Below are 12,926 nucleotides of genomic sequence, written 5' to 3' on the forward strand. Positions count from 1 at the left end.
AAATCCCAATAGAACAGCGACAACGCTGTACAATAATACAAGGTGTGTGTAAGTGATTTGTAAATAATATTCATGTTCTTTACATGTTATACATTTGTATTGATCTGGTTTGTATATTAGCCTTTTGTCTCCCGTGTCATATCACATTAGTCTTGCATAGTATTGTATATAAATGCCAATTTGTACACGGGGTAACAAGAAACCGGTTGCCACATCCTACGTACGACCCATGCATCTTTTCTTACTACATATTTCTGTAGCCTTGTGATCGTCTAGACTTTGTCTCTAGCTGTCTTTACTTCTGCTTCATGTTGTGTATTTACTTCTTACAGTTTTCTTAAGACGTTTGTCTTACCAGGAATAACAATGCAACAGTTCGTTTTTACATTTTATATATCAGCTGAATACATTGGATACAAACATAAAAGATAACAATACTAGCTAAAACCATTTCTCCACCCTAGCCAGCCTCGCGGCTGTCTAGCACTCAGATGGAACCTCTCTGGAATCTAATGGAAGTCTGACTTAAAAGTTTACTATGATTTCTTTTATAGAACTTATGGATATCATGCACAATCAAGTGTGATCATGGCCCTGAACCTGTGCAATTAACGATATGATTGGTTAAATTAAGCCAAATGATGCAATGGTAAATTTCCATGCGCGTGATATCTCGTGGTATTTTATAGACACATGTTTTGACTATACAACTCTTTTTATGTGTCAACCCATCAGTTATTAACTAAGTTGATTTAAGTACAATTCTACATATGTTTGAATCTACCAACTTGCCAAAGATATTAATTAATGAAATATACTGCCACCAATCATTTCAAGAGCAAAAATTCTAGCAATATTATTACACAAAGGGAAACCATGCCGGAAAATCCCGATGAACTGAGAGGTAACCCGAGACCCTCCAGCTAGCATCTAACTCACTGGGCAAGCGCGGCTCCCTTCAGTTATCGAGGTTGGTGACCAAGATGAGACACACCCACTATGTTGCTTAAACAGTGAGCTGAGAGTGACATTTATTTGATAGTGGGTGAACGCCATCGTATTAGGTCTAAAGCAGGATCTTCATTAATCCACAATTCCTAATAGGATCCCCAAATCCATAAATGGATTTCCCCCTTTATTGGATCCAGATACCCCGGAAACTTATTGTTTTGTAGAAATAATGGATATGCTATGGACGTCATTGAAATGAAATTGGGTTTAATGTCCCGCTGTTCTGCACCGACTGAGCATATGCAGTACAGTGTGCTATGGGGGAAAGGTTGCCCGGACAGCGACACTACGGCCTACTCTTGTTTACTTGCACGCCAATGTGTACACGGATAACGTCATTGAAGGAACAGGCTTTAGTGATGGCATGGCATCCCGATGGGCAATCTACAACGCCATGAAATGCGCACCCAAGATGAGCTCTTCTTAGTCGAAGTTATGATTTTTTTACTAGTGCACTGGCAGAGTTACAGAATAAAAGATAACGCTCAGGGCTAAAAGGTGGAATCACAACCCGATGCATTACTATAAGCTGCTGGCAACAGAGATTTGGAATGAAGACAGCATCTTAGTATCCTCACAGGAAAATAAATTGCCCAGTCTAGCTAGAAGTTATGTTTACGGCAAAGTCCTATATACGGCTTTGGTTTACGGACGTTTATGACGTTGTACCAAAACATTTAAAGAAACAATTTAATGACATCAAGCGGCATCCGTTGGAAAGACATGATGATTAGGTAAATTGGAATAATTTGCCTTAATAATATGTTGTAGCCTCTATCTTACTTATTGTAAATTTATATGATTATAGATTGTATTACAAATAATTACTGAACAATGTGAATGATTTTAACAACCGAGAATGATGTCAATGATTCAAGGGGGATAACTCTACTATTGAAACGGATGCAGGCCATCATTAGACCAAAGATCACCAATGATTTCACCATTGACTTTAATGTTAATTCTCGTCTCTAAGACCGGCTCTAACTTTTTCCAAATTTCCGTTGGGTAGGACGCTTTCTATCACAGATGGAGCAACATGTGGCAACCTCTTGCCCAAAAGCACGTATGAGGTTCATCATGAAAAACTTGAGATACACAAGTTGAAGTAGAGACAAATAAACATGAAATTCTCCTCCCTACATTTCAACCCAACCAACCTCTTAACTCTTGTATTCTTACACCTCAAAATTCATGAATAGTCACCAAAACCTGTATATTCAAACCCTTTTCTTCAATTCTAAACCAAAAAGTCAACAAAAATCGCAATGTAAAGGGGGGGGGGGGAGGCGGCTTATCTGTCAAAAGTGAAAATGGACGTTTTTAATTTTTGTCTTAATAATGAGTAATTGCTCCACCAATCCTCAGACATTCAGCAATTCGTCGTGGCATGTTCCTAATCAACCGATCAATCCCAATTCTTGCAGTGTTGTCGGTTGACGTTGACCTCGACGAACACGTCTTTCGATCATGTCCCAGACATGCTCTACAGGGGAAAGGTCAGGACTCATGGCTGGCCAAGGCATACAATATGGCGACTCTGGAGGTAGTCATTCACGACACGAGCGCAGTGGGCACGGGCGTTATCATCTTGAAAGATGAAACGTCGACCTGCACGCTGAGGAAAGGGCAGAACTATCGGTGCCAGGATGTGGTCACGGTAGTACACACCAGTGACACTTCCTTGAACAATATGCAATCCGTTCTACCAGTCATGGTGATTCCTCCCCACACCATAACAGACCTACGCCCGAATCTGTCATGCTGTCTGACATTAACGTTAGCATGACGCTCATTTACACGCCTTCAACCGCGAGCACGCCTATCGGCGAAATCCAGAGTAAATCTGGACTCATCTGAGAACATTACACGCTCCCATCGACGATTACCCCAATTTCTACGTTGCCTACACCATTGACGCCTGTTGCCATGTGCTGGCGAATTAATAGAGGCACCACACGCGGTCGTCGCGTATGCAAGTAGGCTGCATGTAGCCGATTTTTAATCGTTTGGGGTTTTACTCGAATTCCTGTAACTTCGTACAAGTTTACAGAAAGCTGATTGGCCGTTTGTCCTCGATTTCGCAGGACCTGTGTACGAATGTATCGACCCTGGGCTTGTGTAGTGGCTTTAGGACGACCTGAACGAGGTGTATCATCAACATTGTGTGTTTGTTGGTACCGGTTCACAAACTGTGACACATTAAGCATGTTGGCTACTGCTCGCTGTGTAGAACCCATTTGAAGCATGTTAATAGCACGTAGACGTTCATCATGTTGAAGACGTCTCATTGCAAATTAAACGTAACACACTAAAGCAAAGTTACGCTAAACAGTAAATCTTATGCAAGAACCGATAGGAAAGCGAACATGGATTGGATAAACCAGCACGCGGCAGTTTTCATCAATCCTTTCTTGAAATGTCAAATTTGACAATGAACCCATCCCACGTGTATGGCGCTATTGCGTCGTGTTGCACTTGCAGCTCAGTGGTTCTGTTGGGGCGATAAGTTCTTCATCTGTGAACATACTCTCAAAGCATGTCAAGTGTCCATGACTATTTATCATATCACAAACTGCATATTTATTTCCATTTCAATATCGCCTACTTTTTTTTTGAAGAGTATATATCATTTATTGCATGATTTTATTCTTGGTATCGTGAAAGATATATCGGAAAATCTATAACACAATTAAACCATCAAATGAACTTCCACAACACCGTGCCGGATTTAGCATGGTACAGAATAAAGGTGCACATGATTCAGGGCTATAATGACAAAAACACATAATATTATATTTTTTTGAAAAAAAAGGCTATCTTGATTTCATCATACATGAACGTTTGGTTTAATTTCAAAAGATAAAACTTATTTTATAATTTTATAATATTATTTTATCGTTTTGTTTCGAATTATATATATATACATGTATAAGGGAAACCCTAGTCTTTTCAGTGCTTGATGCCTCTATACATCCTAATCCGGCCCTGTATCCGCCTGCATAAATTACTGGTTTTGATATACAGGGAAACCCTTTAAAACGACAATCATATGGGAAAATCAAATATAAAATCCATACTGAAGTACGCCCACCCACATTTCCAAGTGGTCTATATCAAACATACAAACGACGGGAGATGATTAGCGAAGCACCGCTGTCGTCTAAATGGATAATTATAGTCATCTGGTTGTTGATTAACACGTGCTTTTAGTTTAGAGGGAAAACGTTCCTCCTTGGCCTTGACCGTCTTCATAAGGTCAGTTGGTACAGAAAAGTGTGACTTTTAAACCCATTTCATTTCATGTCCTTGGTCTTAATTTTAAAATTGTTATTCAACATAAGGCAATAAGATCAAGAGAAAAAAATCATAGCAAGACAGGTCGGAGGAGTATTTAACGTTATGGTTCAGAACTTTGCTACTGGGGTTCGTAATATGACCATGGACCGTATATAGATGGACAGGCAACGAGTCCCGTTGGTTGGTTTCTCTGCCGCTCGCGCGAGACACGACGAGATCTCAAAATCAACGGCAAATCAAGCGATGTGATTTTGACACTACGGGATTTTATACAGATTAATTTCTCGAACTCCTCCTTAGAATTTACGGTATTCTTACAATTACATGGTAATTTTTCAACCCGATAAGTATTCCTATCCGGTAGTGACGCATTTCTTCAGTTTAGAACATTGAAATTTCTAAATGCAGCAGTTGAAAATTATGAAATGATCGATTTCAATATTTTCGTAGTTTTTGTAAGCAATTTGATTTTGCTTAATAATCCAAATTCGTCCTTGTATGAAGGCTTTTAAAATTATGAAAATAAAGTAGTTTAGGTATAATACTGTCCGGAATGATGATTAATTGTGCAGAAGTAAAAATTAAAAGAGTGTTTCAGTAGGTTTGTTTTTAACGAAAAAATCGACATGGCATGTTTTTTGTCGGATTCCTAGGTAAACAAAGACGATGTGTTGATACATTTACACCCCAATCATCAGTTAGTCGTCTATCTATGTATGGGTTGCAAAAAATAGAGTAGCAAAATTAATAAAAATATTATGAATTGATTTCTGTTTCTTTGCTTTTAAACTTAATACTGGTAATTGCGCGAGTGGGGGTAATTTTATTTTAGTCACGATTGTACGGTCTATTTTTTGCCGCGGCACAGAATTCTAAAGGCTTCATGGACGTTGCCTGTCCATCAATACACAGTCCATGATATGACGATGGGTTGTCATATTCGCCTGACAACTAACAGGAAGGTTAATATACTGACCAATCCGAGTGTTGAAACGTTTGGTGGACGTTTAAAGGGGATGACTAATTCTGAATTAGGACAGCAAACTAGACAATCGTAGCCTATTATCTACATGGGTGTGGTTTTATCGCGCAAGTCATTTTCTAAAAATAAAGACCATGGATATCAAAGAGATAATGGCCCCATGGTTTGTACATCTGATAAGGCTTCTGGTAGATATGAAATGGGGTTTAACGTCCTACTGTTCTGCTCCTACTGGGCTAATGAAGACGGCCATACAGTTTGCTATGAGGGACATTTTGCCCGGGAAGACGCACTATGGCCTAGACTCTTATATCGAATTCCATCTGCCAAGGTATATTTTACGTGCACGCCAATGTATACACGGACCCTCGGGTTTTCGTTTCATCCGAACGACTAGACAGCTGGCCTTGTCAGGCCCTCCGTTCTGCACCACTGATAAGGGGAAACCACGCCGAAAAATCCCGATGATCTTTCTCGGCCTATGCAGGGATCGAACACGCGACCTCCAGGCTAGCTACCGTGACCCCTCCTTGACAATACATTCTTAGTTAAAGAACACGCCCTCTCCCATTCATCACATTCTTGGCTCTACATATTTTCGAAGCAGCTTGTGTAGTGGGCCGACTTGATTCAGGATAATTACCTTACCGTCAATTTTAACACGTGATCTTTAATGTGATCCTGAATGCAATTAAATGGACAGGCTGATAGGAGTCTCAATTGCAAACTTGTGATAGGAATTAGACCGGAGGTTTCTGCAGCTTGTTGACTATCGTAAACTATCCATTTTGATTAATGACATCTGATAACGATGTAGTCGTTCCTTTAGAGGTCTTAATTTTTATCCAAACCGTTTAAATATATCACCGTTACACCTTAATGATGGCTGAGTTCGAATTTCGTGATAATCCGACCGAAACTGTCAGACAAAATGGACGCTCCGGTACGCAAATAGTGTAAAAGTATGTAATACCAAGGTTGTGGACCCTCTAGAAGTCACAATTTCTTTTTCTGATTTTAATGAAACTTGAAATGTGTGTTTATCACTCAGCGATCTCGGCTCCTTGGTTATACATAGGCAAACCTTTCAAATTGGAAAGTCTCCAATTTTAAAAATGTATTCTTTAATAGTCATTAAATTATCAATCTTAGAAAATTAATCTTCACCATTTTCTAAAAAAAAAATTTTTTTGTTGGGGTGTGTGTGTGTGTGTGTGTGGGTGTGTGTGTGTGGGGGGGGGGGGTCCTACCATTAGATGCCGTTACAAACCGGGGATCACGTGGCTAAGTGGGTTAGACGCTGGCTCGCTAGCCTGGAGGTCAGGTGATCGATCGCTGCATTGGCCGAGAAAGTTCATCCAGATTTTCCGGCGTGGTTTCCCCTCGTGTACAAATTGGTGTGCACGTAAAAGATCCCTTGGCAGTTGGAATTCGATATAAGAGTAGGCCGTAGCGCCGCTGCCCGGGTAAATTTTCCTCATAGCACACTGTATGGCGTATTCCCGTCTTCATTAGCCCAGTTTAGGAGCAAAACAGTAGGACGTTAAACCCCATTTCATTTCATTTCCGTTACAACACAATAATGATGTCAGCAAAATTTCAAGTGAGAACTCCTTAAGACCCGTGTTAGTATGACATGTAAATATTTAAATTGTAACCTAAATCAACTTTATTTATATAAAACCAGACCGTCTCGTGCAATAGTAAAAAAAAAGTCCTATGTATATAAATGATTTGGGCGATGGCTAGAAAATAACACATATTCAATGACACTCACTGGCCTAGGACACATTGAACAGGTAAGAATTCTTATTATAAACTATCACATCGACAGTAATTTATTTTAGGAACGACTTATTGATACGTCTAAAGCTGCTAATCTAATTATTTACAGGCAGTGTTGTATATTTTGTTTAGGTTTTTTTTGTTTGTTTGTTTGTGGTTTTTTTTTTGTTTTTTTTTGGGTTTTTTATTTATAAAATACCATATACGGCGTTTAATTTGATCACGAGTGCATCGCAATTTGGGAGCCCCAGTGTTAAAAACATTCGACTAACAGTGTGATAATTAATTATTATCGACAGTTTTAGTTCATTACATTAGGTAAATATTCCAAGTGTAAGACAGGCACAGAGAAACTGTTACACAAACGTAAAAAATTGTTGTCGCTACACACGCTTCGTTTACATTGACATGGTAACACAAACTCGTCCTGGCGTCAAGTTATTCATGTCACATGTCAGAGGTCAATGTATTAATTTCTTACATAATAATTTGCATTTTTCAGTAAAATCAAGATGTTTCGATTCGTCGTTTTGTTGGTTGTCATTACTGGGGCGTCAGCTTTGAAGAAGTAAGATTATCGTGTTATTAGTATTTAGCCAACCAAGAAAGTAACAAAATAATATATGCCTTAATTGTGGTTTAAATATAATTATTACATGGAAATGTATCTTGTTTTACAGTTATTGGTATGCTCTATATGTACTTGTTTTACAGTTATTGGTATGCTCTATATGTACTTGTTTTACAGTTATTGGTATGCTCTATATGGATGTCATCCACCCAGTTCACTAAGAGCTCGAGCTGAGTTAACAGGATTTGACAATGACAGAGATTTTAATGGTGTAGTGACAAATGAAGACATCGACATAGATGTTATTGCCTATGATTATAACGGTGCGTAGATTAAAATAATTGGTAATACGGCGTCGTAAAAGTAATAACTACCATGGTATAGCAAAGGACAAACCCCCGTAAAAGATAGGCAGGATGGAGATAATAACAAGTGAAAAACCATCAGCATAAAACTAATGACTTATAAAAATGAATAAGTATCAGGTGTTCATGGTACGCACATCCATAATATGCCTCATACGTAACATACCCTTGACAGGGACAACTGTTTAGTCATTCGGATGTATACATTGGCGTGCACGTAAGAGATCCCTTTGCAGTTGGAATTCGATATAAGAGTAGGTTGTAGGACGTTAAACCCCATTTCATTTCATTTCGTAACATACCCCACAGCTATAGGGTTGTTGCCGTAGAAAATCAAAACAACCTTATAATAGCCTTCAACGCAGTGCGATATCTTTACACATGTCTTGTCTTTATTGTGATATTTAAAATATATCCCACAGGTGCATAATATGTGATCTTTTTGTTAGATTGCATGTAACGTTTAGTTTATTAGTCGTAAACCCGATCATGCAAAATACATTTCTGTAGGACAGTGCTTGATAATTAAATGAGGTAAAGGGTACGCAATCAAGTATTATTTAAATGGGTTGATGTGCTCTCTTGTTTCAATAAGTGATCGGACAAGGTGTATACGATTAATTGTCTTCCATAAAACAAATCAATCTACAAATAAATCCAATATATATATCGATTAATTTTATGTCTAAAGGTGATACGATTCGGTAACATGAATAAGTGCTTATTATTGGATCAAATCAAAAACAAAAAGAATTGTCCATTTATAAAATTCAAGTTAGTAGTTGTGATGTGTCTCCTGCTAAGAATGTTAGAAATTTAGGTATTTATTTTGACAGTAAATTTAACATGCGTAACCATATATCTTCTATCTGTAAATCAACAAATTTACAACTGTATAAAATTGGCCGGATAAGAAACTTCATTGACAATGAAATCTGTAAAATACTTGTGAACACCTTTTTTACATCTTGTTTGGACTACTGTAATTTCCTGCTATGTAATCTTCCTCCAAAGAAATTTTTTCTCCTCCAGAAAATTCAGAATAAAGCAGCACCAAGCATTTACCAGAACTAAACCTACCGATCACATTACCCCTGTTTACATGATCTACACTGGCTTCCTATATCACGCCGTATCACTTTCAAATTACTTACACTACATTACATTCAGATAATTGGCCAGATTACCTTAAATCCCGTATCTCCCTATATACTTTGTCCCGTACACTCCGATCTCAAAATAGGAACTTGCTTACACCTTTTTATCCTTCCACATCTTATGGTAAACGCTCCTTTTCCTGCGCTTCTCCTTTTCTATGGAATACCTTACCTCTCAATATTAAACTATCTGATAGCATTGACAGTTTTAAACGCAATTTAAAAACACACCTTTTTGTTGACTACTATGGCTATTAATACATGTATCCAAGTTCATTTTATTGTTTTAAGCGCTGTTTTATTTTAACCTTTATTACTTTTAGCTATTTTAATTTCTTACATGTCATATTTTATTATAATCTTTACTACCATATTTTGTTTGTTATCGTATGCCATTTTAATTCCTTTCCATTTTAATGTTTGTTAACTTTGCATTTATGCTATCTTTAAAGGGGATGCGACTCGTACATATGAATGGGAAACTGTTTTTCACTGGAGATGTCGATATGGGTGGAATGAAGATTTTGGTCAATATTTCCACAATCTCCTCGATGGGAACAAAGATGGTGTCTGGACAGCAGTGGATTTTGGAGGCTCATTTTGTACGCTATTGTATTATTTTGTTTTTTATGTACAAACAAAACCTGGACGTACCTGGTGAAGTCTCTGCGTGTAAAACCAATTATACACTTCACTGTCGTTGTTCTATTGTTGACCTTATAATTAGTTATGTGTATCGAAAACATAATATTATTACATACAGTATCATCTGAAGTACACTTAATGTTTATCCAACCTTATAAATGCCACGTGATCACGAGTCAAGCTCTACACGGTAGCATCTTCACTATATTCCGTTTATATTGGTAATCAATTTTAATAACTTGTAGATATTCATATACATTAGGATCTATTTATGCATATTTCTTTTGATACTTGTATTACTGTGACCAACACATGAATTATAACCATGATAATATTATAATGCAGACTCGACACAACAATACATCTTCTATACATATATAAACGGCCATCGAAATTTAGTCCTCGCTTTCTTCGTATACGAAGGACACATTATGCTTAAAATACCCTGTGATGTCCATGTGGTCAACTGTCCACTGAAAAGCGATTTTCTTCTTAAAACAATTCAGGTTTTTAGGATCCCAAAATTTGGTTTATTCATTGGGGAATTTGATGCAAAATGAGTTAAATGTTACAGTAATTCATTTTGATTAATTATATGTTTTATAATACCGTTTTATTTATATTTTGATGGTATATGTTGATTATTATTATTATTATTTTGTCAAGAAGCTAGAGGTTGTATACCTATACATGTACAACAGCATAAACCATTATTCAAGTAAATCATCTCGACAATCAACTAAGATGGCAGCGTTAAAATATGAGATATTTTTTGGGACTACCTATGCATTTCTAAGATTCGCAATAAGAGATTAAAAAAGAGAAAGGGGCTTTACAAGCCTGTTCCCCAATCCCATTCAGATATCCGGAATAAAATTACTGTTTAAAAAGGAGATACTTGTGTTTATTCTATTATTTCAGATATGACTGGTGAGGCTTTCAGGAAAAGACAAATTGATGTAAGTATTTATCTGTTGTTAATTAGCTAATATTGTTGCATCCTCCAAAGACATGGTTATATTGTGTGACTCTCAGTGTGGCGCCCTATGATGAAATCTGAACAAAGGACAATAAACTATCAGAAAACCAGGCTATGGTGCCATAGACACAGACATTGTGAGGACTGTGAGGAGGAATTATTTTAAAGCACTGTTTTATAAAATACAACAAATCTAAGAAGAATATAAATTTTTAGTGCATAAATTATTTTGGGGCTCGTCATTCATATATTGATCTCTTTCATTCCCGACCCGACATATTGGACTGGTGACCAGAATATTTTAACCAATGAGTGTCTACACTTCATGTTATCGCGGGGAATATAGATCGGGCTTCATTTCCATTGACTACCGACGTGATCTGGTAAACTTTACATTAACTTTTATAAAGCATTTCGATCCTATGTGGTTTTTGTTTTATTACAGCGATTCAGAAAATATTGTGAAGATAGGAACAACAAACCCCAAGATTGTTGGAAATTAAAATCCGAACCAAACCTAGACAATTTCGGAAACTTTTCACTTCCTATGATTTATAATTTGTAAAGTGAATATTTGCTTTTGAAATACCAATAAAAATGTTTTATAATTAAAGAAGTTATTTTGATTTATCAGAATTTGAGATGCGAGGGGTTAAGAAACTCTACAACTTTGAGATAAGATTCTGCTTAGCCTTTGAAAAAATTCGTCATTTAAATCAAGGCGTCTTTTCTTAAGATGAGGGGTATTTTATTTATTGAGTACACGGCGAAAATTCTTTTAATTTGGTGTTTATGTAATTGCAGTAAGTTTCAAACTCAGAACTTTTCCTTTGCTTCTGAAATAGATTTATTGTGATGACTGAATGATGAAATGATTTTGGGTTTTCATTATTTCAAAAGGGACTTAAAGATGCATCCCCACGAAAGTAATTATAAAGCAGTTATTTCCAATTTATATATGGCATATTTATGACATATTTTGATATATATGAAAAGTAGAGACACACTATCTTACTAGTTTCCCTGAAAAACACCCAAGTTGAGCCCACGTGTATCACTAACTGACAATATGTCAGTTACTCGGGTGACGTAGAGCGCACTTCGTCTGTGTTGATCGACTGGTTTGCGGTTGTGGGACTTAAATGTACCGCAGACTCTTCGATTAATCGTCGAAAAAGGGAAAGTGGCAAAGGATAATCCAATAATTTACATTAGCTTCAATATCTATGGTAAATGGCGACCAGCAAGGGCAAATACAAGCTGAAAATGGATTCTCCCTCAAGTAACGTGACAAACGTGGATTCTTAAACTAGTCTTTTACGGCTTGGGGTAACATGCTTGAGATTAAATTATCAATTAGTTTGAATATGTTTTAGTCCAAAAACATCAAACCACATAGTTTGTACGCGGTGAGAAGGTATCTTTAAAGGTAACGGGCAATACTTCCGTCCACATAATTTAGAAAAATATAAGACATTGTGAAATTTTCCCCCACCCCACGCCCGCCCCCGTTTCCTGTTCCCGATTGGATAACTTATACTTTTAATTTAAAACTTGAACGAATCTAACACTCATGCAGTAACCTCACACCCTGACTTTGAAAGTTGTTGAAAAAAGTCCGAACTTTTTGTTACTTGTACATTTTCAAACCCATATCTGGATTCAAAAACAATATTTTTATATGTTCCCTATAGATGTATTCACACCAGAATACAAATTTCATAGATTGTTAACATTACAGTGAAAAGGCTACAAATATTAGGAAATCAGCTTAGGAAGACAGCCATTGATTTTAAACTATTTCCCAAAATTACTTATAGAGTTATTAATCCTTATTTATGAAACCGTGTTAACACATTTATCATGACATGTTTCTGAAAATTTAGTAGTTTCTTAAACTTCAATTTAAGAAAAAGGAATATGCTTCTTGATTTTGAACAATTTATGACCATCCATTCAAATCTACACCCCTCCGTGAACATTACAAAACCATTTTAATACTGTAGAAGTCGCACTAATATACGCCGTAATTGCTAGTGGGTGCGTGTTTCTTACGATTGTGTATTGGTAACAGTATTGATATTATGAATAGTCATTCAATATTTCGGGTACCTTAGCAATATTCAAGGAA

The 12,926-nt window shown here is 36.8% G+C and overlaps 1 long non-coding RNA gene across 1 annotated transcript; it reads left to right on the forward strand.

The window, feature by feature from the left end:
• Positions 1–6,987: 6,987 nt before the first annotated feature.
• LOC126815263 (uncharacterized) lies at positions 6,988–11,327 on the forward strand. The gene is made up of 6 exons (XR_008787693.1): positions 6,988–7,092; positions 7,581–7,646; positions 7,827–7,972; positions 9,624–9,773; positions 10,738–10,775; positions 11,241–11,327. It is a non-coding gene; the product is annotated as an uncharacterized LOC126815263 (long non-coding RNA).
• The last annotated feature ends 1,599 nt before the right edge of the window (positions 11,328–12,926 follow it).

This window comes from Patella vulgata, chromosome 3 (assembly GCF_932274485.2).
Source record: "Patella vulgata chromosome 3, xgPatVulg1.2, whole genome shotgun sequence".
NCBI classification, from domain to species: domain Eukaryota; kingdom Metazoa; phylum Mollusca; class Gastropoda; family Patellidae; genus Patella; species Patella vulgata.